The sequence below is a fragment of the Siphateles boraxobius genome, unplaced genomic scaffold, assembly GCF_051911475.1.
Source record: "Siphateles boraxobius isolate OS27281-9 unplaced genomic scaffold, OSU_SipBor_1 41, whole genome shotgun sequence".
Classification (NCBI taxonomy): domain Eukaryota; kingdom Metazoa; phylum Chordata; class Actinopteri; order Cypriniformes; family Leuciscidae; genus Siphateles; species Siphateles boraxobius.
Window position 1 is genome coordinate 29,070,001 of NW_027509042.1, and position 25,962 is coordinate 29,095,962.

Sequence of the window (25,962 nt, forward strand, 5' to 3'; positions counted from 1 at the left end):
CTCCAAATTAAAAAATAATTTCACATTTCTACTACATAAATGACCAATTTTAAATACACATTAATCTTTCCAGAGCTGAAGTATCCCTTTAAGATCCACATGTTGTAATGATACAAAGAATAATCATACATTACATTTGCATAGCACTTTACCTGATGATATCGATCTCAAAGTGCAAAAATATGTTTTGTGACTGGACAACAACAGTGAGCTGAATCCTAACCATTACGGTATGTGCACCATTAGACCAGGGAATGTTGTAGGGCAATGGATGCTGACAATGGTGCAACTTTAAAAACTAACAGGACGAGAGCATGAGGTCCTTCAATATTTTTTTTTACTTACCTGTTCTTATGTTTTCCTCTGAAGACCTCTAATGGAGACCTGACTTTAGCTACCTGCTCTGTTCCCTGAGACTGAATGCCTAACTTTTCTTGAATAACCTTTTCAAAGATAAGTAACTTTAAATAAATATGTTATGGACAATGTATCTAATTAAAATCATGCATGTAATAAAAAGTTAACAAACGGAAAACGCTAGGCTATATAAAACTTGCCTTTAGGCAACTGTTGGTCAGTTGAAAGACTGACATAAATGTGAGCTTACAAACAGCAAGTCTTTGGCCTCCTTGTTGCAGATGGTACTTGAAGGTGTACTTCCTCTTAGTAATCTCAGTGTCAGGCCCACGTGGTCGTCTGCGACTCACCTTTTGCTAGAAGTAAAAAGATATGAAGTAAAAAGACATTTACCATAGCGTAGCAGGCTAGCCGTAGTGTTTTATTTAACAGAATTTAACATTTACAGTGATCAGGTACATGTGCAGTCTAAGTGAATTCACTAACTTAGTATGCAATTCACTGGTTATTTCATGGGCCTACATTGTGATGCATTGCATACTGTTGACATGACATGGTCATGAATTGAGATGAATTGAGAAGTTATCCTACCTGCTCCAAACCAGAGAGAATGATAGCCTGCTGCCTCTCATAAGAGACAGCATAAAACTCTGTGAAGAGCTGGAGTTTTCTTTGTTCTGTTAGGCTTGAACACTGCCTGGAACATGTCTCCTTGCACACATTGCCCTTAACAAAAACAAAGTCACATTAGCGGTTGTTTTTTAGCTATAGAACACTAGAGCTATTAACAGCTATTAAGGTTACTAGCTAGAATATATAACAGCTTACACAATCAATGCATTTTTTTAATTATTACATTTTAGTTATTTATTTATTTATTTGATTTATTAAATAATGAGTAACAAACAAACATAGCATACAATATTACAAAACAAAGTGTTGCATTAAATGGTAACAGGGGATCCAAAAAATACTGTATATCAAAATATTTTAAACGCGTCAATGACTTTTTTATATATAGGCTATATATATATATATATATATTTTTTTTTACCAATTTCAGTGACGAAATAAAGCAATCAAAGTCTAATTTTCTCAGCTTTCATTTCGACCCATGCATTACATGATTCGCTAAACAGTCCGAGCTGTATGAACATTAGTAGCGTTAGACGCCCAGCAATATGTCCCCTGACTGTAACCAGCTACGTTATAAAGTAACTGGCTAGCCAGACATCGAACGCAGCTAAAATGTTTAGATTAATTTATCCGTGGTTATAAGGAGTAGCCTACAGCATTCATTTCGACCCATTCATGAATTGATCCGTTAAACAGAGTGAGCTATTTGAATAAACTCTAGTAGACGACGCCCAGTAGCCTACACGCCCCTCTGACTGTAAGAGCTAACGTTAAGTAGATACTTTGTATACAGTTCTTTCACTCACCTCTTTCGGTGATCGTTTTCCTCGTTTTTGCTCTCCTCTCCGGTTCACATATGGTTTCCCAGCATCCCTCAAAGACTTCCTTGCTCTGTCCTTCCATTCATTCATGTTCGCTCTCCTTTTTTTGCAGAGGTTTTGCCTTTTAATGTCCGCAGCGGACATGAAAGCACCCGGCGTCTCCATTTTTCGTTAGTGGACATAAACGTTTTTTCCGCGTGAGACTATTTTAAAATTTAAAATACAGTTTTGGTCGCGCGAACACACCCCCAAAGTGATTCTGTATACAAAGTGGCACACATACATTCAAGTCACATGGTTATCTCAATTTTTGTTTTTTTGGACTTATATGGTTGTTCGTCGCATAAACACAAATATTAAACAAGAGGCTACATTTTGTGACCAAACCATCATGTTGGTTTAAGAAGCCTGAACCTTGAGCTAGGACTCGAACTCGGATCGCCTGAAGCACAGCTGCAAGGCTATTGTCTTATCGTTCTTAAAACTCCCATGCAAAGTACATGTTCTGTGACCAACCAGTAGCCCATCACATAATTTGTTGTGGTGACGTAATAAAATTAGATGAATAACCTTGAATCACCTTAAAATGAGGAAAATCACCTTTCCGCGACAGAAAAAAAAACTGTCAAAACGAACAATATCTGACTTTTTCAAACAATTCTCCTCAAACACCAACGCAGATGACACACCTGCTAATAAAAAAGCAGGCTCTAGCAGATGTATAAGCACGCATGCAAGAGAGAACAACAGAGACACAGGGGGTCATCTTTCTGTGTCAGTCAGTGAACATAGTAATAAAAGTCATTTAGCTCAGTTAGAGAACAGACACTACAATTAAAAAAACGGAAAACGTCTGCTCAATTCAGCATGAACTGAACATGAATCACAACACAGATCAGCAGCAGTCGTAAGATTTTACCTCACTTTGCCCATTTCGCCTCACTTTTCTGACTGACAAAACAATGGCGGAAGATTTGGTTTCAATGCTAAATGTAGTGTAAAAGCGGCTATTTAAGCAAGTTTATTATTGTACTGTATTGTTACTGTATTTTTCATTTAAGAATACCAATTAACCCACCATTCAAGCAATTGCTGCCTCCGAATTGCCGCTAATTTGAAATGGCGCGAGCGTAAAGCTCAGCTTTCATTGGAATTAATTGAAAACGCATCCCTACTATGCTTTTTTCTCACAGATTATATATTTCTTGGTTGGCAGTTGGTACTAACAGTGTCAGTAGTCATGTTTCCACTGTTGGGTAAAAAGAGAGCATGCTTGTGTGTGCCAGGGCCAGTCATGTTTCCAATAGGGGTGTACAATATTAACCAAAAAAAATAATTGTGCTGGAGCCTTGGCTGGTTTAGGCCTGTCGTGGACAGCTGACTCCTGAAGATTTTAATTCTACATATTCTGTAAGTTGGTTTGTTCACAGCACTGAAATTTACTTTTTCATTAAGGACCTATATTCACCCCCTTTAATTGATTTCCAGAGGGCATTTTTACTATTCTTTAACCTTCGTGTTTCAAGGCTGTTCAAACGGATTCCAGCTCCTTCTCCACTACATTGTCACCCAACACAACCAGTGGTAAACGTCTTCATCGCACTGCTCACTCGACTAAATGGAACGTAAATATCACTTAAAGGATAACTCTGGTCAATTTTAACATTGAACTCATTTTTTTGTAAATTTGGAGTGGTGTCAGTAAACAGAACAACAACAAAAATCGGTATTACCTACACCGTGTTATCCTCTTTATCCGTGTTATCCTCCTCTGCTCAGTAGCGCCACCTTTTGACAAAAGTGGGGGGTTAGTTTTATAGTTTTACCTTCAATCATAAAACTCGGTACGTATATTGTTCTCATCAAGCCGGACATCTTTCTAATTTACAGTCATTAGCTCCGACCAACAAGAAGTCAGATATTTTGGTTTAAATATGGATGTTTTGGAGCTTTTTCTCTGTGTGCCTCTGTGTGCCTGTCTCTCTGTGTGTGTGTCTCTCTGTGTGTGTGTCTCTCTGTGTGTGTGTCTCTCTGTGTGTGTGTCTCTCTGTGTGTGTGTCTCTCTGTGTGTGTGTCTCTCTGTGTGTGTGTCTCTCTGTGTGTGTGTCTCTCTGTGTGTGTGTCTCTCTGTGTGTGTGTCTCTCTGTGTGTGTGTCTCTGTGTCTCTCTCTCTCTCTCTGCGTCTCTCTCTCTCTCTGCGTCTCTCTCTCTCTCTGCGCGTCTCTCTCTCTCTCTGCGCGTCTCTCTCTCTCTCTGCGCGTCTCTCTCTCTCTCTGCGCGTCTCTCTCTCTCTCTGCGCGTCTCTCTCTCTCTCTGCGCGTCTCTCTCTCTCTCTGCGTCTCTCTCTCTCTCTGCGTCTCTCTCTCTCTCTGCGTCTCTCTCTCTCTCTGCGTCTCTCTCTCTCTCTCTGCGTCTCTCTCTCTCTCTCTGCGTCTCTCTCTCTCTCTGCGTCTCTCTCTCTCTCTGCGTGTCTCTCTCTCTGTGTGTGTCTCTCTCTCTGTGTGTGTCTCTCTCTCTGTGTGTGTCTCTCTCTCTGTGTGTGTCTCTCTCTCTGTGTCTCTCTCTCTGTGTCTCTCTCTCTGTGTCTCTCTCTCTGTGTCTCTCTCTCTGTGTCTCTCTCTGTGTCTCTCTCTCTGTGTCTCTCTCTCTGTGTCTCTCTCTCTGTGTCTCTCTCTCTGTGTCTCTCTCTCTGTGTCTCTCTCTCTGTGTCTCTCTCTCTGTGTCTCTCTCTCTGTGTCTCTGTGTGGGGAGGGGGGCTAATTTAACCATTTCACTGCTGTTTGGTGTTTCTGCATTAAAAAGGATAATAAATGTTTTAAGCCTTGTATTTTTTAAATAAGTTTTATTAATAAAAGCATAGAACCAGTTTATTTGTAGTGCATTGACAATAGTTTTATATAATTAGTTTATTAATTAAATTAACTTGGTCCATAAACTTGGTCTGAAAACTTGGTCCATAAATAAAACACACTTGCATGTAATATGAAACTCGCTACACATACAGATCTCATCGGGCTAAGCAACTAAGTTAAGCCAGCCCAACAGGAAATGGGCTATTTTGGTCTGAATGTGGATTTTTTTGTTATATTTCAGAGTTTTTAACTACTCCTAGGTGGTTTATTTTATTCACACCAAACTTTTTCAACATGATGAAAATACATTAAATATGCTAAATTATGAGCATTTAATCAATGTAGAATGAGTAACTTAAAAATAAACAAATTAGTGCTCTGTTTGAGGACAAGAAATGAAAACCAATGCAATATGATGAATGTCCAGAAGATGGCACCCACAGACTGTTTTTGAATGGGGTTGGATAAATATTTTTTGCTATTAAACAGTGTGTGTGTGTGTGTGTGTGTGTGTGTGTGTGTGTGTGTGTGTGTGTGTGTGTGTGTGTGTGTGTGTGTGTGTGTGTGTGTGTGTGTGTGTGTGTGTGTGTGTGTGTGATTTTGGTTGGGTGACAGTTGTACATTACAGTTTGACAAGAGTTAATGGTTTGACAAAAGCACAATATTGTGTTTTATTGCGAGTGTACACAAATATAAGAATACACACTTTGCAGTTTGAATGATGTCCTGTATGAACAAAATGACGGTTTTTGCCACTTCTGGGGCACTTAACCTGCTCAAAAACTCTTGAAACTTTGCACACGGATCAGAACCCGCGGCCATTAAGCTGGACAGAAGCTGGTACCCGGGCGTGGCAGGGGGGCTCGACAGTGCCCCCTGGAACATCGTCCGAACACTTGTCCATATGTCAAACATGCTTGCCTGTAATAATATGAAACTCGGTACACATATAGATCTCAACGAGCCAAACAACTTTAGTGCCCTAAGTTATACGCCAGCCCAACAAGAACTCGGCAATTTAGGGTTGTTTGGAAAGATATATGCTATGGAATTTGATATACTCCTCCTAGTGAATTCATCCGATCGCCACCAAACTCAGTGTGCATGAAGTCAAGACATTGAGGATAATAAATTGCCAGCGGATTTTTGGTATCGAACGGTTTGGCCGTGGCAAGAAAACGAATTTATGGCGAAAAAGGGAAACAGGAAATGTGTTATAACTTCTACACACATTAACTGATCTTGATGAAACTTCAACCGTGTGTTCGTTGTAAGAGTCCGGTCACATGGATGTGACTATTGTGAGTCAAAGTTATAGCGCCACCAACTGGCAGCAGGAAGTGCATCACTTTCAAAATTATTTGAAATCACCCTCTTATTTTTACCCAATTTCCTTCAAACTTCACTACTACAAATGGAAACACATGACAGATGTAGACCTGCGAATGGATTCTTGATATCTTAGATACTGTTGCCATGGCAATGCATCAAACTTTAATATTATTTTTGGATGCTTTTGATCACATTTATTAGCCAGTAAACATGTGCGAAGTTTCAGAAACGGGCGTGGTGCAGGGGCTCAGTAGCGCCACCTTTTGACAAAAGTGGGATCGTTGGTTTTATGGTTTTATTTAGTCACAAAACTCGGTACGTATATTGTTCTCGTCGAGCCGGACAACTTTCTAATTTACAGTCATTAGCTCCGATCAACAGGAAGTCAGATATTTTGGTTTGAATGTGGATTGTTTTGGAGAATTCTCTCTCTCTCTCTCTCTCTCTCTCTCTCTGTGTGTGTGGGCTGTGGAGGATTTGTTTATTGCTTTTATTGTTTTTCAGGGTTTCAGGGGCTTTTGGTGCCCTTAACGTGCTCAAAAACTCTTGAAACTTTGCACACAGGTCAGAACCCGCGGCCATTAGGGCCGGGCAGAAGCTGGTAACCGGGCGTGTAACGGGGGCTCGACAGCGCCCCCTTGAACGGGGTCTGAAAACTTGGTCCATATATCAAACATGCTTGCATGAATTAATATGAAACTCAGTACACATAGATCTCATCGGGCCGAACATTTTTCCCTCGGTCAAGTTTTATGCCAGCCCATCAGGAAGTCGGCTATTATGGGTTGTTTGGAAAACGCTTGCTGTGGAATTTGAAATACTCCTCCTAGGCAATTCATTCAATCACCACCAAACTCAGTGTGCATGAAGTCAAGACACTGAGAATGCTAAATTGCGAACGAATTTGATATCTCAAACAGTTAGGCCGTGGCGAGGAAACAAATTTATGGCGAGAAAAGAGAAACACAAAGGTTTATAACTTCTGCATACATTAACTAATCTTGATGAAACTTCAGCAGTGTGTTCGTTGTAAGAGGCCGGTCAGATGGATGTAACTATTGTGAGTCAAAGTTACAGCGCCACCAACTGGCAGCAGGAAGTGTGTCACTTTCAAAATGTTTTTTACAAAAGTAGGGGGGGGGGGGGGTTAGTTTTACCTACAATCATAAAAATAGGTACGTATATTGTTCACATCAAGCCGGACAACTTTCTAATTTTTCAGTTGGTCGCACCAACATATGATTTGGTCGCACCTTTATTTTTTTGCTACATGCCATGGGATTAATCAATGCATGTTGATGAATAGTGGTTTTAATGGACCAAGGCTAGCAAAGGATTTCTGGGTTGCAGCATAAATACCTGTAATATATTATATAAAAACATTTTTATATTTCTACTATATATACTATATAGTATAAATATAATTATATTATATATTACGTTATATTATATTAAATTTTTAACCCAACATTTGGGTTTGTCCATATTTGACCCAAATTTGAGTTTAAACAACCCAGCATTGTTTAGGAGTGTATAAATCTATCTATTTACATTTGAATTATATTCTATCTATCTATCTATCTATCTATCTATCAATTATCATCATTCTATCAGCATCATCTTTCTATCTTTTAAAAATCATTAAACATTCAAATGTATGCATTACATTTTAAAAGATTAGAGTATTATAATACGCTGATACAGATTTTCCGTTATCAAAGTTTATAGTTGTAACAAAAATCAGAAATCTCACACTCCTTACCTTCTGCATTTTAGAATCATTTTTCCTCTGTCGATCGATTACTATCATCTAACCGCTGAAAAGACGTAGGAAGGGGCTCGGTATTTTGTGAGACCTTTTCATTTTAATATGCCTTAATTCCTGAATTCGTAATTGGCGCGTTTCACCATCAGTGTGCAATGCGCGTGACGTGTACGTTCGTCAATAAATAAACTGCACGTGTCTTGTGGAAGAACACTGTAGCCGGAGCTACTTCTCTCCATTAATGTCTATGGCGAGTCACGCAGGCACTGGGCAACTCCGCAGCCGAGCCAAGCCCGGGATAAAATAGTCAGAATATAAACACTTATTATAAGCGTACCGTAGGGATTCAGGATAAGTCAAAAACACCGTTTGGAAAATGGATTCATGATGTACTCGTTCATTTTGAACATGAGTTACGGACTGCAGCAGCTGATACAACGGCGTTCTGTTGCGCGAGCGTCCACTCGCACAAATGCGACCACATACAATTTTAACTCGCACATTCTCAAAAAACGGTCGCATATGCGACCAATTTGGTCGCAGTCTGGAACCCTGCCAGCCCAACAGGAAATCGGCAATTTTGGTCTGAATGTGGATTTTTTGATATTTCAGACTGAGTTTTTAGCTACTCCTACCAGTGATGGTCATAGTGATGGTTTATACGCGGGTCAATGTATAAACCCGCCGACCGGCGTTTTCAACTAACCCGCCCGCCACTCGGACCGCAAAAAAATAAAGAAAATATTGTACCCGACCCGCTTCGTGACCCGCATTTTTTTAAAGGAGTAAATGCTCATCGTGTCATTGGGCCATAGACGTAGGAACTAGGGGTGCGGTGTGCGATGTTTATGTTTCGACCCTGCTTGAAGAATTCATCAGCAGGTCAACTGAGAGAAAGGTGTGAAAGCCCTTAGGAGCGCAACAAGGAGCGCAACAAAAATCCCGCCCCCTCTCAGACAATACATAAAACTGATATCACTGATCTATATGCGTTTGAAAGTAGCCTATTAAAATGGTACAATGGCATTGCTCAGTTCAACCTGTTGGGAAATCGGGCATTTTGTCCCGCGTTTAAAGGTTTAATTGGCATCTTTATTTCAAACGACACGACCGAATATCATTAAAAATATATTTGGATGACTCGTAACCGCGGGGGACCGCGGGTGACCGCAGGCACCTGCTCATTTTGGATCAACCCGCTCATCACTGACTCCTACTGAGTGGTTTATTTTATTCACACCAAACCTTTTCAGCATGTTGAAAATACATTAAAGATGCTAAATTGTGAACGGATATTGAATATCTTAAACGGTTATGCTATGGCGAGTGATTAAAGTAATGTCAAAAAAAAATCAGGAAACATCTCACATCTTCTAAAAATTTAATTAACATTTATTTTTGTATAAAAATTATACAAATATTAGAACTAAACCCATTTTATTCTGTTCTTTCAATTCAAGAGGTATGAAAAAGTTAAAAACAGGCAGAATAGTTCTATTTGGTTAAACAAAAAAAAAATCATACATAGGGCTATACTGCCCTCTTGTGTCCAAAACTATATCAGACTAATACATAAAACCTATTTATATTTAAATATATTAGGTATGTGATTGAGGATATTTTCCCACCGGTTAATCGACGTGTGACACCATAATATAAAAATAAAGTAAAATAAGGCCTTGTCTTTATGCATAACACTTTTTGGAATTTTTTTTTAAATAAAATATGCATAGAACCCATATCTTTTAAATTTATTGTTTGCTTTAAATAAAATTAAGATTGTGTGTTTGGTAATTAAAGCTGAGTGAATTTAAAATAATGCTATATTTCAGATCAATATATTTGTTTTTCTCAATTTTAAATTAACACTAACTTTATTCTCATCTGAATTATAAATAATTTATTTCTGTATAAAATAATACTACCATTAAAAAACACTGTTGGTTTTCTATGTTAATCAATGTAGTAAGTGTAGCTTAAAAAACAAATGAGTGCTCTGTTTGAGGACAAGAAATGAAAACCAATGCAATATGATGAAAATCTAAAGGATGGCACCGACAGTCTGTTTTTAAATGAGGTTGGATACATATTTTTTGCTTTTAAACTGTGTGGTGTGTGTGTGTGTGTGTGTGTGTGTGTGTGTGTGTGTGTGTGTGTGTGTGTGTGTGTGTGTGTGTGTGTGTGTGTGTGTGTGTGTGTGAGAGATTTTGGTTGGGGGACAGTTGTAGGTTACAGTTTGACAAGAGTTTATAGTTTGATTAAAGCACAATGTTGTTAATGTTGCAATTATTGTGAGTGTACACAAATATAAGTAAACACTTTGCAGTTTGAATGATGTCCTGTATGAACAAAATGACAGTATGTTTTTATACATTGCAAATGTTGAAACATTTTGATTCTAATGAGAGAGTTACGTAAGCCCAACACCGCTTACTTCCACTTTCGCTTTAAATTATTTTGTTTTGACTTATTTAGTATAGTTTTTTATTCTGTTCTAAATATCATTAAATTTAAAGGATTTGTTGTGGAATATTTTGAGTGTATCATGAAATCCGTCATAGTAATCATTTTAGTAATTCCCTAGTTATTTTTTTATTGTTCTAAACAGGTCAGGCAAGTACAATTCTCTGTGTCTTGTCCCTTAAGTTTTTCCCTGTAAAGTCAAAATTAAGTATGTGTTCTGAGTTTGTCATATCACAGAAAAATTTGTTATTAGCCACCCAGCCAAATTTGAAAGATAAAAAAAGCCGGCAAGTACATAAAATAAGCTATCAAAATCTTGAAAAAATGAGCAGCTCTCAAACGCTGGGGGCGTGTCCACTGGCTGCGCTGAAACCACGCCCAGTCGCGGTAAAGCTGCCGTTGCCACACTCAACTGTCACCGCTACAGCCGGAATGGATGCTCCTAGCAGCTTATTAGGTTTTACCAAGCCATACATGTTTGAGCCTCCAGAGCCTGAATCTGATTTAGAGGACATTGATCAAGAAAGTCAACATCGTCCCCCTCGTTCTGCAACAGAATGGTAAGATTTTTCTCTCCCTTTTATGCAAGTTAGCTACGTTATATGTAAAGTTAACTAGCTATCATAACCTAACTTAGACAAATAAAGTTAGACTAGCGATAAATAACAGAATAAAACATTGTTCTCTTGTGGTTGGAAGGGACTGCTTTGTGAACAGATAATAGTTTAAATTACTTGGCTAAGGAATATTGAACATATAACGTTAAATAAACACACACAAAAAAATCACGTTAGAGGGTTGCAGAATTTAGTAGTTACTGTGGACTACCTACTATAATTATAACATAAGCACACAAGGCAACTTACACTCATTATTGGGCACGCACTGCCGATGATGTCACCAGTTGTCGGCGCGACGGGAGGATGAAGGCCGAGGTGGGAGATAGTCGGTTCAGCCCCTTTCACCAGTACCAGCGGATTATCAGTGAATCCCAGTTGTCTCAGACGAAAGTTTATTTAACTATCCCGAGTAAAATGATCACTACAGAGGCGGGTTTTGGTGGTGATCCTCAGCTCTCCATCAAGGTGGCTCTTCACAAATTAAACAAGGACACCGACCTGTTTTGTACATGATCGCATCCAGGTAGTACGCATTTCCGTGACGAAGACATAGCTAGCTAACAAACTGTAGGCTGTAGTAACTAATAATAGTACTGACAGTAACTCGCGATTGAGCGCCAAACCGATGTGAATGTGTTCTATTTATATTGTTAGGAAAGCGGCCAGTCTCAGTGGCTCCAGTGCGTCATCAACTAGGGGCGCGTCCAGGAGCTCAAGGGCTCCAGTGCGTCATCGAGCCCTGTTTTAGACCCGCCCAAAAAATCCGGAAAATTGCAATGGTGAAAAACTGTTTAACGGTCTAACTCCACAATTCAGTACTTAACAGTTCACAGTCTTTGTAATATGTTTTAGCAATACATTTCTAACATTTCTAATGTGTTTAGATTTTTTTTTTATTGCCTTTACAGGGACTTTAAGGGACAAGACACCGAGAACTGTACTTGCCTGACCTAAGTTTTTTTCTTAATTATTGGCACCCCTGTTTAAGATGTGGTCGAGGACTTCTAAAAATTCTCCTTTTTTTTAAACATAGAACCCAAATGCAAAAAAAGAGAAAAATCCAACCTTTTATTTAAGTACATTACTTTGGTGGTAAAAAATTTAATAAAATCACATTTAGAAAAAAAAAACTTGAAATCATGTGTCCCACAATTATTAGCACCCCTAGCAATTCCGCAGAAAAATTTAATTGATTTTGTTTTTTAAATATATTTTTCTGTAGTTGCTAAAGTTGGTCAGGGCATCTAGGAACTTTTAATTAGTAATTCATGACTTCCTGTTTCCCTGGGGTATAAATATGACGTGATACAGAGGCCTAATTCTCTTATCCATTTTTCAACATGGCAAAGACAAGAGAACACACCATTCAAGTAAGGCAGATGTGTGTCGACCTTCTTAAGTCAGGCAATGGCTACAAGAAAATATAGCTGCGAACAGCGATTGCGGACCCAAGCCGGTGGCACCGCAACCACGGTTCCTTTAGTTACCTGAAGGCACCGGGGTGGCGGTGCCTCCGGGTTTGGCCCTTCATCGCTGCTCGCAGCTATATTTATATATATATATAAAAGAAGCCGGTGGCACCGCCACCCTGGTGCCTTTAGGGTTATTGTCCACGACGTGCAAAAACGTAACCCTACTTTGATTGTCGAAAAGAAGTGTGCTGTAGAGCTTGCATCAGTTTGGGTGCATCAAGTGCGCATCGAGGGCACATATCAACCACAAAGTATGCGTGAGCAACCTTCTGAAACCTAAAATGAAAAATGAGACCCCTCATCCATGGGTCTCATGGATTTAACGGACACATGAAATAAGTACACAAGACCGAGTATTCATATGAAGTGTGCCATTTGGGACAGGGCCTATGATCTTGAACCACAATAGCCACATAGTATATGAGATAATTTAAATATAGAATACTTTTTAATGTCATAGCTCAATATGTTTTTCAGCACTTAAATGTGTAAATATAGAAGCCCAGTATTTATCTGGAGGTCTTTGTACAGGTTTATTAATGTAATTATATTTTACGCTTATGTGTCCTATGATATGCAATGGAAGTAAATTTTAATGTTTAACATGGGTGTATTCACAACACATAGCATACGATATAATATCTTAAGATTATTCATCATTATGTTGTCTCTGCCTTTTCTGTTTTAATGATATTCAGAACAGAAAAAATAAATGTTCCTTAATTTTAATTAACACTAACTTTATTCTCATCTGAATTATAAATTTTTGTTCTCTTTCATAGGTTCACTCAACGCTGCGTAGCTTAGACGCAGTGGGAACGCCCTCAGGGTGTGCCGATTGTCTGTAGCCCTTATAGAATCACGCCAATTCATTGGCTGATGGTGCGGGCGCCGCCATGACGCTCCTGCGTCATCATATTATATTAGCGCGCGCGCCATCTGCTCCTCAGATTTCTCTGCCTTCACGAAATGGCCATCTTAGCCCTTCGATTTCGGTTTTTCTGAGCCCGTATATTCGGATTATCACCAGCTTCTTCATCTGCTTCTTCATCTGCACTTCAGCGACTGTGATTAGTGGAACTGTTCTCCTTGCGGTGAAGTGCCATGGAGTTTCGTCGTTGCCCGCCGCCATGCGTTCGCTTTATTGCGAACGACGACCCGCACAGTAAGTGTGTCAAGTGTTTGGGTTTTTCGGATGCGCGCGAGGCTGTTTTCGGCTCGTCTAAATGTAAATTCTGTGACAACCTCCTTCTCAAAACCCTCCGCTCTCGGCTCGCGGTTTTTGAGGAGGAGTCATTCGTTCCCCCCCGTCGCGCTCCCGAGGCTGCCGAGGACTCGTTGGAATCCGTGACCTGGGGCTCGGATGTGGAGCTCGAGGATATAGAGTACGAGCAGACGGGCCAGGCCCTTTCTCTCCCTCCCTCTCCTGAGCACGCACGCGGTGCTACTGAAAAGCTTTCCACTTTCCATCGACTGGCCCGATGACCCCCGCCAGTCACAATCATCTAAACTCGACGAAAGATTTTTAAGTGGCCCTAATTCTAGGCCTGAGCGGAGAAAGCTGCCCTTTTTCACTGATCTGCATCACGAGATCACCAGATCCTGGAAGCACCCTTTCTCCGCGCGCCTAACGAACGCGCAGCCGCTGACTTCACCAACCTCGTTGGTTTTGTGGAGCAGGGCTACTCCTCTATTCCAGCGGTCGAGGACGCGCTAGCTACACACCTTTCCCCGTCGTCTGCTCCGTTGTAGAAATCTCGGCCCCTCCTTCCCTCTAAACTGTGCAGGACTACTTCCGCCCTTATCGGAAAGTCCTACATGGCAGCTTGTCAGGCAGGCATGGCCAAACACACTATGGCCATCCACCAAGCCTACCAGGCGGATGTTTAAAAAGAAATAGATGAGGGAACGGGGATCACACCGGAAGCTGTCAAGGAGCTTTCGCAAGGCCACGGATCTGGCCTTAAGGGCCACCAAGCACACTGCGCGCGCTATAGGGCGTTCTATGGCGGGGGCGATTGCTGCAGAGCACCACCTATGGCTCAATCTCACGGAAATCCGTGATAAAGAGAAGGTTTTCCTCTTAGATGCCCCAGTGTCTCAATCTGGTCTGTTTGGGGAGGCGGTCAACACTGTGGTTGAAAAATTTCGGGCCGCTAAATCCCAGTCAGCTGCCCTCAGGCAATTTATGCCCAGGAGAGCTAGGGAATCCTCCAACTCCTCCCAATCCCAGCCCAGAGAACGTCCTTCTCATAGGCCGGATTTCGCCACTAGGAGAAGTGACTCGGCTTATCCCCCGCCCGCTACGGTCTGGGGAGCCCGCGGAAAAAGGAGAGCCTCCCTCGATCTACGAGGTTGGGACAGACCGCGCAAGCGTTTCTGCCCACCTCTCACTTGCTCTCCTTCTCTAAACCTGTCACCTTCGCCACCCAGCGTGTTTCAAAGTGCAGTTACCCCTCAACTTTGTTCAAGCCGTCTGGCGCAGGAGGAAGGAGACGCATTCAGCTTTCTCCCCTCGCACCCGACGCGTTTTATACCAGCCGCTCGAATCGGAGACACTTTCGTTTTCTCTCAGGAGCAGGCAGACCCTTTAGCCTTGGTCAAACAGGCAGTGGTGCCTCCCACTACGTGTCAGGACGTCAAGTGCTTTCCTTCACGCTGGACCGCGCCACACCACGGGAGAAAGCGCATCACCCTAACTCAGGTATGTCCGCCGCATTGCATCACTCCACCTCCTCTATCTCACTTCTTTCCAGAATGGAGGCGTCTGCCAGGGGTATCGCCCTGGATCCTCCGCACGGTTCAGCTCGGCTACACACTTCAGTTCTGTCGCCCGCCCCCTTGCTTCAACGGGGTCTATCCTACTGTAGTCAACAGCGCCTCAGAGGCTTCTGTTCTACAGTGGGAGATTTCGTCCCTTCTCCTCAAGGGAGCTATAGAAGAGGTTCCTCCGAAGGAAGTCGAGCAAGGCTTCTTCAGCCGCTACTTCTTGGTCCCGAAAAAGGGCGGAGGTCTGCGACCGATACTAGACCTGCGCCGGCTGAATTTCTCTCTTTACAAAGGGAAATTCAAGATGTTGACGCTAAAAGCTATCATATCTCAGATTCGGGCAGGGGACTGGTTCGTGACAGTAGACCTGAAGGATGCATATTTTCATATTCAGGTCGTACGGCGACACAGGAGGTTCCTCAGGTTCGCCTTTGGAGAAAAAGCATACCAGTACAGGGTCCTCCCCTTTGGTCTCGCTCTAGCACCGAGAACGTTTACAAAGTGTATGGATGCTGCTCTGGCCCCGTTGCGGCTCCAGGGCATCCGTATACTCAATTACCTGGACGATTGGCTCCTCTTGGCCAACTCCAGGGAATTAGTGACTCACCACAGGGTCATTGTCCTTCGTCACATTCAGTCTCTCGGCCTGAGGTTGAACACAGAGAAGAGTGTTCTTGCCCAAGCTCTATGCACAGTCTTCTTAGGGGTGCGCCTGGATTCCGTTCTGATGCAGGCCCGTTTGGCTCCTGCCCGGATTTCCAGTCTTCTGACATGTCCCAATGCCCACTTTGGTTCTCCCTGAGCCTCCCAGCGCCACTGGGGATAGATGCATTCGCCCACCCATGGCCGATGCGGAGGTTTTATGCATTCCCGCCTATCAAATTGATACAAGCAGTTCTGTCCAGAGTAAGGGAGCTCGTCTCCTACTTGTAGCCCCTTTCTGGCCGTCCCAGCCGTGATTCTCAGAGCTGGTTCCTCTCCTGAAACTCCCCCCTTAGGAGATTCCGGTCAGGGAGGATCTGCTGTCCCAGCTTCAGGGCAGGATATGGACATCCTCGCCCTGAAATTTGGAAGTTATGCGTGTGGCCCATCAGGGGCCGTTAGCTTTAAACTTTGGTCTTTCCGCTGACGTCCATGAGGACATTGCGAATGCGAGAGCACCCTCCACAAGAAAGTTGTATTCTTCTAAGTGGGGGGTTTTTGAATCGTGGTGTTCGGCACACGCTATAGACCCAGTCAACTGCCCAGTCGGTTCAGTGCTGGAATTCCTATAGGAGAAGTTTGCTTCTGGAGCGGCCGCTACTACTTTGAGAGTGTATGTTGCCGCTATTGCTGCTCATAGAGAATCGGATGAGATCCCCCTGGGCAAGTTGAGGTTAGTCTCGGCTTTTATGCGTGGGGTTAGGCGCCTGAAGCCAGTACGCTCCCCTGGAATCCCCTCCTGGGACCTGTCGGTCGTCCTGGAGGGCTTAACGGAGGCCCCCTTTGAGCCCTTAGAGTCAGCTCCAGAGCGGATTTTGACTCTCAAGATTACTCTTTTGTTAGCCTTGGCCTCTTTGAAGCGGGTGGGGGATTTGCAAGTTCTTTCTGTTAGCGAGTCATGTATTGATTTCGCTCCTGGCTTGGTCAGAGTGACCGAAACCAGGTTATGTGCCCAAAGTTTTGTCCACAGCTTTCCGGTCTCAGGTTGTTAGCCTTCGCTCTTTCCATCCTCCTCCTTTTGTCTCTGAGGAGGACAGAACGCTTAACTTGCTCTGCCCGGTCCGGGCATTGAAGTTATATGTGGATCGCTCTGGTGGTTGGAGAAAATCCAACCAGCTCTTGGTATGTTTTGGTGCTGGCCGCCGTGGGCTTGCCGCATCAAAGCAGAGAATTGCCCACTGGGTTACAGAAGCTATTTCACTGGCTTATGAGGTGCGCGGTCTACCTTCACCTCTTAGCATCAGAGCACATTCCACCAGGGGCGTGGCTTCCTCTCAAGCCCTTTTTAGAGGTGCCCTCCTGGAGGAGATTTGTGTGGCGGCAGGATGGTCCTCTCCGCACACTTTTGTCAGATTCTACAGTTTGGATTGACACGACTCCAGGTTCCCAGGTTTTGTCTGCCTGAACCAGTCGTGTGAGTTATCTGGTCTTGTACTAGTTGCGGCAGCACTTAGCTTGGCGAGTTTGGTATTTCATTCCCACTGCGTCTAAGCTACGCAGCGTTGAGTGAACCTATGAAAGAGAATGTCTCAGGTTACTGATGTAACCCATGTTCTCTGAATAGGGAACGAGACGCTGCGTTCGCTGCCAAGCTCCTTGCGCTGCCGACAAGCTTCCTTTTTCGGCAGAGAATTCTGAGGAGCAGATGGCACGCGCGCTAATATAATATGACGACGCAGGAGCGTCATGGCGGCGCCCGCGCCATCAGCCAATGAATTGGCGTGATTCTATAAGGGCTTCAGACAATCGGCACACCCGGAGGGCGTTCCCACTGCGTCTAAGCTACGCAGCGTCTCGTTCCCTATTCAGAGGACATAGGTTACATCAGTAACCAGAGACGATTTCCGTATAAAATGATTTCTGCGCCTCTCTCTCTCTCTCACACACACACACAGATCGATCGCGCCCGCGCCTCTCTCACTCACTCTCACACACACACACACAGATTGGCAGGGGATACTCTCTCTGTCAGAGAGAGGGAGATAAAATGCTCAGAATCCACATTCAAACCAAAATATCTGACTTCATGTTGGTGGGAACTAATGACTGTAAATTAGAAAGTTTTTCGGCTCGACAAGAACAATATACACGCCAAGTTTTGTAACTGTAGGTAAAACTAACTAAGTTATAACACACTTTATGTGTCCTTTTTTAGTCATAAATTCATTTCCTTGCCACGGCCAAACCGTTCGACATATTAAAAATCCGTCCGCAATTTAGCATCCTCAATGTCTTGACTTCACGCTGACTGAGTTTTTTGACAATTGAATGAATTGCCTTGGAGGAGAAGTTAAAATTCCAGAGCAAGCGTTCTCCAAACAACCCATAATAGCCGACTTCCTGTTGGGCTGGCGTAAAACTTCACAGAGGGAAAGTTGTTCGGCCCGATGAGATCTATGTGTGTACCGAGTTTCATATTATTACATGCAAGTGTGTTTGATTTATGGACAAGTGTTCAAATCCCATTCCAGGGGGCGCTGTCGAGCCCCTCTGCCACGCCCGGGTACCAGCTTCAGCCCGGCCCTAATGGCTGCGGGTTCTGACCCGTGTGCAAAGTTTCAAGAGTTTTCGAGCATGTTAAGGGCCCCAAAAGCCCCTGAAACCTAGAAAAACAAGAACTAAAAGTATTCTCACTCAAACTCAAACTCAAAATACTCTGTTGATTTTGATCTTACATATTAAGTGTTGTACATCATTAGATCCTGATAAGTGTCTATTTTTTTTGTGGATACTCACAATAAAAATAAAGTGTTGTGCTTGTCGCCAAATAAAGAAAAACAAACATGATGCGCATTCTGCCTTCTCTCTGTCAGTTAAGTCCATTCTGAAACACGTCCGAAAATTAACTTTAATTCCGCGAATACTTGTCATACAGGCACGAGTGTTTTTCCATAATGAAGCTTGAACTCTCTTCTTTTAAATGAATTAATTTATATAAAAAAACAAATATTCTCAGTTTATGTAATCTGTATGAAAAGAGAGAGATGTCAGTCTTTTTCTTTCCAGCTCATTATACCTGATTACGTGTTAATGTGCCACGCCCACGGAGAGCGCGCGGTATTCAAACGCAAATGATCTAAGGCAAGCCATTCAAACATGCCAACGCCCACCAGCTGTATTATAAAACGCATCGTGTTCAGTAAGTATCTTACTAGAGCTGTGTACACAGTGTATCCCTACGCTGTGAGGAATAATACTATCTAATAACCCTGGAAAATGTACCAGAAGTGCTGGTAATTTCATTTCGCGGAGCAACGGATCCAGCTGATGTAGTAAGTCATTTATCCTTAAGTGCTTTGTTCTAATCGCGATATTGAATAGTGTCTGACTGTAAACGGCAAAAAGACTGTTTAAATATGAATTGCGTGTCTGTGTGTAGGCTAAATGATGAATGAACGGCACAGGCGCGTGAGCGCTTTGTTTACTACAGTTATACAGCGCGTGTCTGTGCCGTTCATTCACGCTCGCACCTACATTAGTAAACGTTATGTTTACATGAACACATCCGAACTATATTGCTATAGCCCACTCAGATGAGTAAAAATAGACTGAAATATGTTGAAATAAAATGTCTGTATAAGCAACAAACTGCAAATTCACATGTATATGCTAATATATCATACACAATATGTTACAAATATTGTAACAAAGACTAAATATGAATGTTTAGACAAGCTTTTGTGATTAGTTTTGGATAGATTATAAAGTTTTGACTGTAAAAAGAAGACTACTGTCACATTAAATAGGTACGGTTTTGTTCACCAATTTCTGCTCATAGTTAAATATACTATAGTATGATGTTGTCAAAATCAACTAAGATGTTATTATAGTGTTTGTTCCAATATTCAAACTAATGAATCCTTGCCTTTTTTAATACGTATGATAAAATGTATACTTTTTACAAAGAAATACACTTGAAATATTGTTAAAATTGTAATTGTTGTTGTAATTGTAACCTATTTGTAATTGGTTACAATTTCTAATTGTAAAATATGTATATATAGATAATTTATTTTCTCCTTACATTCTTTGGGACCCAGTGACACACCTGTGTGAAAGGGCTAATTAATATGCAGCTCATTATGTATGTGGTACATTATCCGGCCTTTGTCTTCTCAGGTGTGAACACGCCTCCATGCATATTGCCTTTCCAAACAAAAGATGTCTTCAAAAATTTAAATCAATATATTGTTTTGTGTAAATGATTAGGCAGGATGATTTTCAGATCATTTTGAAGCAAAAATTCTAGGCAACAACACCCATTAGTCAAAAGTCTTGTGGACACATATTTAGTGTGTGTTTTGTGGCCTTATTTCAGACACTTTAAGTTTTAGTTTTTTTCAATAACCACACATATATTATTCTCTAAAAAATACAAACATGTACATACATGTTGCTCACATATTACGGTAGCCCCGTTTGTGCTATATAGAGTGAATTTACACCTTTGCCATTAACATGTTTATAAATAACTGAAAAAAGCACAAATGCCAGAGCATGTCAGAACACCTCAAGGACCCCAAAAACCCCTTAGACCTCAATGTGTTAAATTAGAAAGTTGTCCGGCTTGAAGACTACAATATACATACCGAGTTTTGTTACTGTAGATAAAACTAACCCCCCACTTTTGTCAAAAGGGGGCGCTACTGAACCCCTGTACCACGCCCGTTTCTGTAACTTTGCACATGTCTACTAGGTAATAAATGAGATTTGTCTGTCGAGTTTCATGCAATTTGAAGAATGTTCTCAAAAGCATCCAAAAAGAATATTAAAGTTTGATGCGTTGCCATGGTAACAGTATTTAAGATATCAATAATCCTTTCACAGGTCTACATCTGGCGTGTTTACATTATACACATAAAGTTTGAAGCAAATCGGGTAAAAATAAGAGGGTGATTTAAAAGCATTTTGAAAGTGACAATTCCTGCTGCCAGTTGGTGGCGCTATAAATTTGACTCACAATAGTCACATCCATGTGACCGGCTTCTTACAACGAACACACTGCTGAAGTTTCATCAAGATCAATTAATGTACAAAGTTATAACACACATTCTCTCTCTCTCTCTCTCTCTCTCTCTCTCTCTCTCTCTCTCGCGCGCACACACACACAAACTCCAGCTAAAGAGAGAGGCGTGTGCCATCAAACTGTGTGTGTGTGTATGTGTGTGTGTGTGTGTGTGTGAGAGTGAGAGTGAGAGCGAGAGTGAGAGAGAGAGAGAGAGAGAGAGAGAGAGAAGCGCGGGCGCGATCGAACTGTGTGTGTGTGTATGTGTGTGTGTGTGTGCGCGGGCGCGATCGAACTGTGTGTGTGTGTGAACAGTGGAAACATACTCCGTCATTTTTTTTCATACAGGACATCATTCAGACTGCAAACTGTTTACTTATATTTGTGTACACTCGCTATAAAACACAACATCCTCAGTCACATACGTAATATATTTATATATAAATATAATTTTGGACACAAGAGGACAGTTGACCCTATTTATGATTTTGTGTTTAAACTATCACTGGAAGAGACCAGTGGATTAATTCTCTAGGAGAAGTATATAAAAAATAAAAGCATGCATTTTCCAAACAACCCATAATAGCTGACTTCATGTTGAGCTGTCGTTAAACTTAGAGCACGAAAGTTGTTCGGCCCGATGAGATCTAAATATATACAGAGTTTCATATTATTACATACAAGCATGTTTGATATATGGACAAGTGTTCGAATCACATTCCAGGGGGCGCTGTCGAGCCCCCTTGCCACGCCCGGGTACCAGCTTCAGCCCGGCCCTAATGGCCGCGGGTTCTGACCTGTGTGCAAAGTTTCAAGAGTTTGAGCATGTTAAGGGCCCCAAAACCTTGAAAAACAAAAATAAAAGCATTCTCACTCAGCAGACAAATCCCCCTCCCCCCAAACACACGGAGAGACGTAGGGTCAGAGAGAGAGGAAGAGAAAATTCTCCAAAACATCCACATTCAAACCAAAATATCTGACTTCCTCTTGGTCTGAGCTGATATCTGTAAATTAGAAAGTTGTCCAGCTCGATATGAAGAATATACATACTGAGTTTTAAGATTGTAGATAAAAGTATAGACCTAACTCCCCCTCTTTTGTCAAAAGATGGCGCTACTGAGCCCCTGCACCACGCCCGTTTCTGAAACTTTGCACATGTCTACTGGCTAATAAATGTGATGTGTCTGTCGAGTTGCATGCAATTTCAAGTATGCTAAGAGTCTCAAAAGCATCAAAAAATAATCTTAAAGTTTGATGCGTTACCACGGCAACAGTATCTAAGATATCAATAATTCTTTCACAGGTCTACATCTGCCGTGTGTTTACATTATACACAAAGTTTTAAGCAAATCGGGTAAAAATAAGAGGGTGATTTAAAAGCATTTTGAAAGTGAGACACTTCCTGCTGCCAGTTGGTGGCGCTATAACTTTGACTCACAATAGTCACATCCATGTGATCGGCCTCTTACAGCGAACACACTGCTGAAGTTTCATCAAGATCAGTCAATGTATGCAGAAGTTATAACACACTTCCTGTTTCCATTATTCGCCATAAATTAGTTTCCTCGCCACGGCCAAACCGTTCGAGATATCAAAAATCCCCTGGCAATTTTTCATCCTCAATGTCTTGACTTCATGCACACCGAGTTTGGTGACGATCGGGTGAATTCCCTAGGAGAAGTGTTTCAAATTCCTGAGCATGAGTTTCCAAACAACCCATAATAGCCGACTTCCTGTCGGGCTGGCGTAAAAAGTAAAAGTACGAAGGATATATGAACCAATGAGATCTATATGTGTACCGAGTTTCATATTATTACATGCAAGCGTGTTTGATTTATGGACCAAGATATTTTACCACTTCAAGGGGGCACTGTCGAGCCCCCCTGCCACGCCCGGGTACCAGCTTCAGCCCGGCCCTGATGGCCGCGGGTTCTGACCCGTGTGCAAAGTTTCAAGAGTTTGAGCACGTTAAGGGCCCCAAAAGTGCCCAAAAGGTAGTAAAATAATAATAATAATAATAATATTAATAATAAATAATCCTAAGGAAAACAATAGGGCCTTCGCCTTTTCAAGGCTTGGGCCCTAAAAAGAAGAAGAAGAAGAATAAATATAGCTGCGAGCAGCGATTGCGGGCCCAAGCCGGTGGCACCGCAACCCCGGTTCCTTTAGTTACCTAAAGGCACCGGGGTGGCGGTCCCGCCAGCTTTGGCCCTTCATCGCTGCTCACAGCTTATATATATATATATAAAAAGAAGACTGTGGCACCGCCACCCTGGTGCCTTTAGGGTTATTGTGCACGAAGTGCAAAAACGGAACCCTGCTTTGATTGCCGAAAAGAAGTGTGCTGTAGAGCTTGCATCAGTTTGGGTGCATCAAGTGCGCATCGAGGGCACATATCAACCACAAAGTATGTGTGAGCAACCTTCTGAAACCTAAAATGAAAAATGAGACACCTCATCCATGGGTCTCATGGATTTAACGGACACATGAAATAAGTACACAAGACCGAGTATTCATATGAAGTGTGCCATTTGGGACAGGGCCTATGATCTTGAACCACAATAGCCACATATATGAGAAAATTTAAATATAGAATAATTTTATATGTCATAGGATGTCATAGCTCAATATATTTTTCAGCACTTAAATGTGTAAATATAGAAGCCCAGTATTTATCTGGAGGTCTTTGTACAGGTTTATTAATGTAATTATATTTTACTCTTATGTGTCCTATGATATGCAATGGAAGTAAATTTTAATGTTTAACATGGGTGTATTCACAACACATAACATACGATATAATATCTTAAGATTATTCATCATTATGTTGTCTCTTTCTGTTCTGAATATCATTAAAACAGAAAAGGCAAACTAAATGTTCCTTAATTTTAATTAACACTAACTTTATTCTCATCTGAATTATAAATAATTGATTTCCGTATATAATGATTTCCGCGCCTCTCTCTCTCTCGCTCTCTCACACACACAGTTCGATCGCGCCCGCGCCTCCCTCACTCACACACAGTTCGATCGCGCCCCCGCCCCCCTCTCTCGCTCTCTCACACACACATACAGTTCGATCGCGCCAGCGCGCCTCTCTCACGCTCATGCACACACTCCGCCTTGAGAGAGAGGCGCGCGTGATCGAACTGTGTGTGTGTGCGTGTTTGAGAGAGAGAGGCGCGGGCGCGATCGAACGGCGGATGCAATCTCTAGGAAAAGTACTTCAAATTCCAGAGCAAGCGTTCTCCAAACAACCCATAATAGCCGACTTCCTGTTGGGCTGGCGTAAAACTTGACCGAGGGAAATTTGTTCGGCCCGATGAGATCTATATGTGTACTGAGTTTCATATTAATTCATGCAAGCGTCTTTGATCTATGGACCAAGTTTTGGGGACCCCATTCAAGGGGGCGCTGTTGAGCCCCCCTGCCACGCCCGGGTACCAGCTTCAGCTCGGCCCTGATGGCCCTGGGTTTTCAAGAGTTTTCAAGCACGTTAAGGGCCCCAAAAGCCCCTGAAACCTTGAACACCATTAAAATAATTGTCTCTGTGTGTGGGGTTTGGGGAATTTGACTGAGGGAGAAGGAGGGAGAAAATTCTCCTGAAAATCACATTCAAACCAAAATATCTGACTTCCTGTTGGTCAGAGCTAATGACTGTAAATTAGAATGTTGTCCGGCTCGAGGAGAACAATATACATACCGATTTTTGTTACTGTAGGTAAAACTAATACCCCATGTTTGACTAAAGGTGGTGCTACTGAGCCCCTCACCACACCCGTTTCTGAAACTTTGCACATGTCTACTGGCTAATAAATGTGATGTGTCTATCGAGTTTCATGCAATTTCAAGCATGCTAAGAGTCTCAAAAGCATCAAACATGAATATTAAAGTTTGATGTGTTGCCAAGGCAACATTATCTTAGATATTAAATAATCCTTTCACAGGTCTACATCTGGCATGTGTTTACATTATACAGATGAAGTTTGAAGCAAATCGGGTAAAAATAAGAGGGTGATTTCAAAGCATTGTGAAAGTGACACACTTCCTGCTGCCAGTTGGTGGCACTATGACTTTGACTCACAATAGTCACATCCATGTGATCGGCCTCTTACATCGAACACACTGCTGAAGTTTCATCAAGATCAGTTAATGTATGCTGAAGTTATAACACACTTCCTGTTTCACGTTTCTCGCCATAATTTCGTTTCCTCGCCACGGCCAAACCATTCGAGATATCAAAAATCCCCTGGCAATTTTTCATCCTCAATGTATTGACTTCATGCTGACCGAGTTTCGTGCCATTTCTTTGAATTCTCTAGGAGAAGTACTTTAAATTCCATTGCATGCGTTTTACAAACAACCCTAAATAACCGACTTCCTGTTGGGCTGGGGTAAAAAGTAAGAGTATGAAGTATATATGAACAGATGAGATCTATATGTGTACAGAGTTTCATATTCTTACATTCTCCAAGCGTGTTTGATTTATGGACCAAGTTTTCGGACCCCGTTTCAGGGGGCGCTGTCTAGCCCCCCTGCCACGCCCGGGTACCATCTTCAGCCCGACCCTGATGGCCGCGGGTTCTGACCCGCGTGCAAAGTTTCAAGAGTTTTCGGGCACGTTAAGGGCCCCAAAAGTGCCTTAATAGTCGTAAGAAAAATAAAAGAGAAAAAAAATCCTAAGGAAAACAATAGGGCTCTGCACCCTTTCAGGGCTTGGGCCCTAATAATACTTAGGAAAACAATAGGGCCTTCGCCTTTTCAAGGCTTGGGCCCTAATAAAAAGAACAATCCTTAGGGAAAAAAAATAGGGCCTTCGCCTTTTCAAGGCTTGGGCCCTAATAATCCTAAGGAAAAGAATAGGGCCTTCGCCTTTTCAAGGCTTGGGCCCTAAATAGCCACTCGCCTTAACTTGCCCGTATCTACAGTCAGAGGAATCATTTAGTAGTTTAAAACAACTGGAACAGTGCCAAACAAGGCTGGAAGAGGTCTCAAGTTTATCTTGCCACAACGCACAGTGAGGAGGATGGTAAGAGAAGTAAAAAAAAAAGTCCAAAGCTCACTGTCACAGAATTGCATCAAAGAGTGGCATCTTGGGGTCACAAAGTCTCCAAAACAACCATCAGACTCTCTCTACATGCCAACAAGCTGTTTGAGAGGCATGCAAG

The 25,962-nt window shown here is 42.1% G+C and overlaps 2 protein-coding genes across 6 annotated transcripts in view; both read right to left on the bottom strand.

The window, feature by feature from the left end:
- Positions 1 to 1,258, bottom strand: part of LOC143706814 (uncharacterized) — a 7,643-nt gene extending 6,385 nt beyond the window's left edge. The window contains exons 1-2 of the mRNA XM_077199161.1: positions 949 to 1,258; positions 558 to 713 (exon numbers count right to left, since the gene is read on the bottom strand). The gene's annotated coding sequence lies outside the window, so the exon portion shown is untranslated. The remainder of the gene's footprint in view (positions 1 to 557; positions 714 to 948) is intronic.
- The window catches only part of LOC143706794 (centrosomal protein of 95 kDa-like), a 256,104-nt gene that overhangs the window by 196,428 nt on the left and 33,714 nt on the right, over positions 1 to 25,962 (bottom strand). The gene's annotated exons all lie outside the window — the stretch shown is intronic.